We start from the raw sequence: 6,549 nt of genomic DNA on the forward strand, positions 1-6,549 counted from the left end.
AGAAACAGTGTGTAGGCAGTGGCAGAGACGCTGCCACCAATGCAAGTACATTACGGAGCACTATCAGTATATCACTAAGAAAGCTAAAACGATATATGTAAACAAGCTAAATGAACAAGGAATGTCCATGAATAAGTAATGCCAGGAGAATATTGATAACAATGCTAGCTGAGAGTAAAAATATTCTAACATGGACAATCAGGTCTAGTGGTATTTGAAATACAGCAATCACACAGACAGAAAGTGGCCATATCGATCCAGGTACTTGGATATATTGCATAACTATTCAAACTAATTTCTAATTTCTTGTGCATTTTCTCCCTAGTGTATGCAAGCTCTAACATGTCAGTTGTTCCTGAAACCTGCTTTGGTACTCGGAACATAATATGGGTTTTTTAAGAATTCTCTTAATATCCCCACCCCACCCTCAATTGATCTGTACTGAAGCCCTTAACATAATTGAAGTATAGCACACATTAGATCACAAGCTCGTCTGTACCTCCTTGATCCAGGCATAACAAGCCAGCCCTTCACTTTCATGGATGAAGGTAACTCTATGTTTAGGCATCAGTGAAAAACCAACCCCTCTACATTCTGCTAAAATGGAAAAAGAAGGGAAGGGAATAGAAAGCCAGGCAAAGTAACAAAGGTCATCCTCTTTCTGCATGCGAATCCTCCGCTACTGTTGCACAGATAGTTGATTTTCGTGCCTTTCTACTAGTAACGAGGGGACAAAGAAGTATGAAAGTAATATTATATCTCAACTCAAGGTTAAGATGATGCTTAGGATGACATCTCTGGATGCATTATATTACTATTGAAAAGTCCGCATCATGACATACTGAAAATATCAGGAACACTTGTTAATGCTGAACCAAATCATGACAGCTCTAAGCAACCATACTTCACGAATTGCAGAGTAAACTCTCGTACTAGTTCTGTTACATCCATGACCTGCTTGAGCTTTGTACATGGCACAGCATAGGAAACAGATGGTGTCATGAAGAGGAAGATACTCCAAACTTTCATAGAATGAGAGAAACACTGCGTCAGACAAAAACAATAAACAAAAAAAGAGAACCAAGACCAACGAGTTAAAAGTTCCCTTATCTAAAAGTATTTTTTAGAAAAGCAGTAGGATGAAGACTCTTATTGGCTAGTTTATAAACCATGTCCCTCTTTCTCCAATATCTCACACAACTCTCTCACTTACCAATTTATTGAAACTAATATGGACAGAGAGGGGAGAAGGGGGTGACTTTCTCCTTACAAATGCAAGGACCAATATAGAAATTTTAAAATTAAGAGGAAAAAACAGTGTCCAGGCTGTGGCAGAGACACATTCCGCCAATACAAGCACATTATACAGCAACATCAGTATATCAGTAAAAAAGTTAAAAAGGTATACAATAAGCATAAACATCCTAAGTGAACAAGGAAAGTTCATGCATAAGTAACACCAGGAGAATATCAATTAACATGCTAAGAGTAAAAATATTCACCACTCGGACAATCAGTTATAGTGCTACTTGGAATATAACAATCACGACAGAAGCAGCCATGTTCATTACGGTACTTGCATCTTGCATTACCATTTTGAATTAATTTCTAATTACTTGATCATTTGCACCCTAATACATGCCAGCTCAAACACGTTGATTGTTCCTGAAAGACAGCAGCAAAGAAAATCAATCAAGAAAAAAGGACAACCGTGACAACTACACTCCATCCAGTTAAAAGTTTCCTTGTCTTAAGCTACTTTTTACAAAAGCAAAAGGATGCGGACTTATCTTTGTTAGTTTATAAATTAAACCATGTCCCTGGTTCTCCAATATCCCACGCAACTCTTTCAATTATACCAACTTATTGGAACATGAATATCTCAAAGAAATACATACACTGTAGCTTTTGAGAAGGAATACTTTTACTAGAATGAAACCTGGTTTCAAACTGTATTAGTACTTCCATTCTAAGAGCTATTGAGACAGTCCTGGGAAATGATTTTCTCCAGATTCAATTAACTAACTGCATTAATCTTACTCAAACCTCAGCATCAATCTTCATTCAAGCTAATTTAAAACAAATTCTTAACATGTGAAGTTTAAGGGATTCCTTTATAAGATTATAGGCACCTACTCCAATTTAGGATCTTATCATACAACAATGAAAAGCATACCTATTATATTGTCAAAATTTCGTACAACATCGAGGAGCATCTCAAAGAGGATGAAGCTATATGTGATGAAGGAAAAATTCAAGAAATATATCTCTTCCAGATAAGATTAGATAAAAATTTTAATCTAAAATTTTATCTGGAAGAGAGATATTTCTTGAATTTGTCATGAATCAGTATGTCTTTTACACCTGTAGTTAACAAGTGTGTATTTATCCCAAATTTACTTATGTAAAATCAAAGGTGTAGATAAGATCCCATAAGATCAGCAAAATGAGCGATTAGCACTTTTTATGAAAACTAAATGAATGTGGTTAATTTTGTAAAGATAACATGTTATATGGAAATCTTCTACTTTCTATCATATAAAACTCAACTTTCTACCATACTGCAACAAATGGTTGTCTACTACTTCAAACTCAGTGTGTAACCTCAACAGATATTTTCAACCTTTTATTTCCCCTCTAACTGCTTTGTTAATTACTTGAGTCACTTAATCCATTTGGATTATTCTCATGAACAAAACTAAAGTTGTAACTTTTTACCTCTTTCCTTCTTAGGAATTTTTTATACTTCTGGTTCATGCACACTAGCAAAAACCAGCCTCTCCATATACCATGGCATCGTCCATGTACAAAGGCAGCCTAACCAGACTTGAACCCACTGAGATGATCTCTTGGGACAATAATTTATATACATGAAAAACTACACCAAAACAGATAATAGGAACATGGCCCGCCGCCTGTCTAACAAGCACTTATGGTGCCCTAAATGATCTTGTCACATTCTGTTGATCCAAACTTACTGAAGAACCATCTTATTTCTGACAATTGACATGAGATTCTATTATATATCACCATTTTTGTAGCCTTCATATGTTCAAATAATTGGCATTTAGGCCAGTCCAATATGACTGTTATCTTAATCTCTCTACTTTCCAACCTCTTTAACACAATGATATATCATTACATGTTTCCCTCGGGTTCTGTACTTTTTTTTTCGTGACTATTCTTACTGACAACAAACTGCAGCCTGGTGCCAAAGGCTGTCAGTGAATAAATAGAAATGCTGCATTCTTAACTTGTACAGCATGTCCTCGTTGAAAAGGCGATATTTTTCTGCAATATTTCTTTCCTGACGAAGTAAAACTATGTTATAGATCAAAGTCCTCCCTCCCTGACCTATATCATGCATGTGCAGTTATAATCCTACTAATATTTTGAAATATTTTTTGAGTGAAATCCATTATTATGTATAAATTTAATTCATTAGAAATTATGCAGGTATACGTTCACGTAATTAACGAGATATTAGATATTTGTTAAAATCCAATGCTAATCACATACGCATTAGATTATGGTGATTGTGGACATTGAAAGATAATCACAACTAGATTGATGAATATATGGAGGGGCGGATCTAAATACAGTCCAGGTGGGGCACGGCTCCCCCAAAATTTTGGGGAAAAAAAAGATAGGGGGGTTTCTATAAAACCTCCCCCTTTAAAATGGAGGATGCTTTCCTCTCAGACGCATTAATGTTGTTTATTGAAAGAGAAATTAGATGAAAGTCTGAGCATTGATGCTATCATTGAAGACATTAAAAATTTTAAGGAACGTCGAATTCTTTTTAGTTAGAGAAGTTTTAGTTATAAAAAATTAGATGATGCTTATTTGAATATTTTCTACATAATTTTTGTCTTCCTTTTTGAAATATTTTGGAGATATTGACGTTGGCTATTCAACTCGTTTTGTTTGGGTTGTGGAATCCTGGATCCACCCCTGGATGTATTGTATCACAAGTATTATCCAGTTTGTTGAAAACTAGAAATTATTTAATCATGATATATTATGATTATAACCAAAGCGCTCTACTAATTTAAGAATAGTCAAGTAATTGTTTATTATTCATAATTAAATACCAACAATATTTACATGATAAAATAATAAATTATTGCTAGGTCAGCAACAATAATGATTTTCCCAAGAGTCTTTAAAAAATAAAAAATGAATAATGCCACGACATCAAAAGTTCCACAAATTGTCTCCAACCAAGTCCAAAATTGCTAAATCCAAGTAACTCCTACCAAAAATCCCAATCATAGTAATCTATTTCTTCAGAGATTTCCCTAGCCCTATGCAATAATATCAAACCAACAACAACCACTTTTAGAGACGAACTCATTATATCCATAAGTAATATCCTAATATGTATAATTAGGCCCTTCAAAAACATGTGAATATTCTAATTTGCGGATAGCCTCCCTCCTAAGTGTATTAAAGTTCTTATAGTCTTAGATGTCTGTGTTACAAGAACATGCTAACACACTATCTTCATCCAAGGATGGAAACTTCTCTGAACAGGGATGCGTGCACCTTTATATATAGCGACTGATAAGTATACTTAAAATGTCTATAACAACTAAAGAATTTTATGTAAAGATTCTAATTCATGGTTATCACTATTGAATACAATAAACTTCATATAGTTTTAGGTATCCCTTATATTGCTATAAATCACATGCTTTTTCTTCTAAATTTTCACTGTTATTGATGTGAAACGGTACAGGGGGTCTATTAGAATCAACGATTTAAATCAAATAACACATCGTTTCACCAAATTTCAAGATCTTTGGCAGGAATTAAAATCAAAACAACTAATGTGACAGATGGATTTAACAAAATTTGCATCAATAATTATGAATAATTCTAATCTCACTCAATTTAATTGCAATATTCATTATCATACACAAGTTCTACAATCAATATCAAATTTTAACAGTTACATGCTCAATTACTCTCAACCAGTGTTGTAAAAAACAGCCTGGGCGGCCGCCTAGGCGCCCGCCTAGGCGGAGGCGGTGCCCAGGCCGTGCAAAAAAGCCCTGGGCGGCCAAGTTTAGGCGCTGGGAGCGCCTAGGCGGCCGCCCAGAGATAAGCGGGCCGTGTAAGCGGCCCGCCCCACAAATTGGAAAAAAAAAACGATCTTTGGGCGCTGAAAACCCCGAACCCGAAACCCAAAACCCAAACCCAAAACCCAAACTAAAGTAACTACGTAACTAACGAAACCCTAATTCAGAAATTCTCACTCACCCGAGCCGCCACGAACTCGTCGAACTCGTCAAATCTGCTCCTCGTCGAAGCTCGAACGCGTCGAACTCGTCTTCGATCTCATCTTCACCTCTGTCGAAGCTCGAATTCGTTGAAGCTCGAACTCGTCGAACTCGTCAAAGCTCGAACTCGTCTTCGATCTCATCTTCACCTCTGTCGAAGCTCGAATTCGTTGAAGCTTGAACTCGTCGAACTCGTCAAAGCTCGAACTCGTCTTCGATCTCATCTTCAACCTCTGTCGAAGCTCGAATTCGTCGAAGCTCGAACTCGTCGAACTCGTCAAAGCTCGTCTTCAACCTCCGTTCTCTTCCTCATTGAAGATCAAACGCGTCGAAGCCCTTAGGAGTCCGCTTCATCACTGTAACAAGATAAAGGACTAATTAAACCCATTTCAGAGATGACCTTTGGTTTAACATTAATAGCGTTATTTGCTTATTTTATTCATCATTTCATAGATGACCTTTGGTTTAACATTAATAGCGTTATTAATATTAAATTATTAATACTGTTGCTCAAATCAGTGAATGGTTTTGGTGTTTACCGTGTTTTCCTTGTAGTCTATACACAGTGCATTTTTTTCAGTTTTTATGTATTTGTTTCTTGAGAATTTCTTTTATGGAAAACTTTTACTTAGTCGTTAAAAAATTAACAGTGTTTATCGTGTTTTCCTTGAAAGTACAGTTTGGATAGCATATGTGTTGGTATTTTTGTATTTATGCATTGTTGATTGAGTATATATATTTATCTTCAACTTCAAGTATCACAATTAAAAAAAGAAAAACCGCCCAGAAGAAAAAAACCGCCCAGAAACCGCTTAGGCGCCCGCCTAGGCGTCTAAGCGCTGGGCGTCAAGTCCGGCGCCCAGGAGCGCCCAGCGTTTAATGTAACATTGCTCTCAACTCACAAATATAATCTAAACAGTGAATATATGATAAGATTTTAGAGATGGAATACTCATGCAATTAACTAATAAAATGAGACTAACAGAAAAATAATTAGAAAATAAATCATAACAACTAACCCACGGGTTGTTACTCTGCAAATGAGCTTCGATGGGTTCGACGACTCACTATCGAGCTCGGGTGCTCGTCAATGCGGAGGAATGGGGTGGCTGCAAGAAGAAATCGAGGGCGGTGGTATCGACTAGGTGATGACGCAGGTGACGGCTGTTGACCCTATAGTTTTGATGATGATTTTTCAAACAATTTATCGCTAATATATTCTCTAGTTTTTGTGTTTATGTTTCTCTTTTCAGGTATTTCAACA

General features: G+C 36.2%; 1 long non-coding RNA gene across 1 annotated transcript in view; it reads right to left on the reverse strand.

Annotated features, from left to right (window-relative positions):
• Window positions 1-3,932, reverse strand: part of LOC109824434 — a 6,474-nt gene extending 2,542 nt beyond the window's left edge. Inside the window, exon 1 of the long non-coding RNA XR_002242639.1 lies at window positions 500-3,932. This is a non-coding gene — a long non-coding RNA (uncharacterized LOC109824434). The remainder of the gene's footprint in view (window positions 1-499) is intronic.

This window comes from Asparagus officinalis, chromosome 9 (assembly GCF_001876935.1).
Source record: "Asparagus officinalis chromosome 9, Aspof.V1, whole genome shotgun sequence".
NCBI classification, from domain to species: domain Eukaryota; kingdom Viridiplantae; phylum Streptophyta; class Magnoliopsida; order Asparagales; family Asparagaceae; genus Asparagus; species Asparagus officinalis.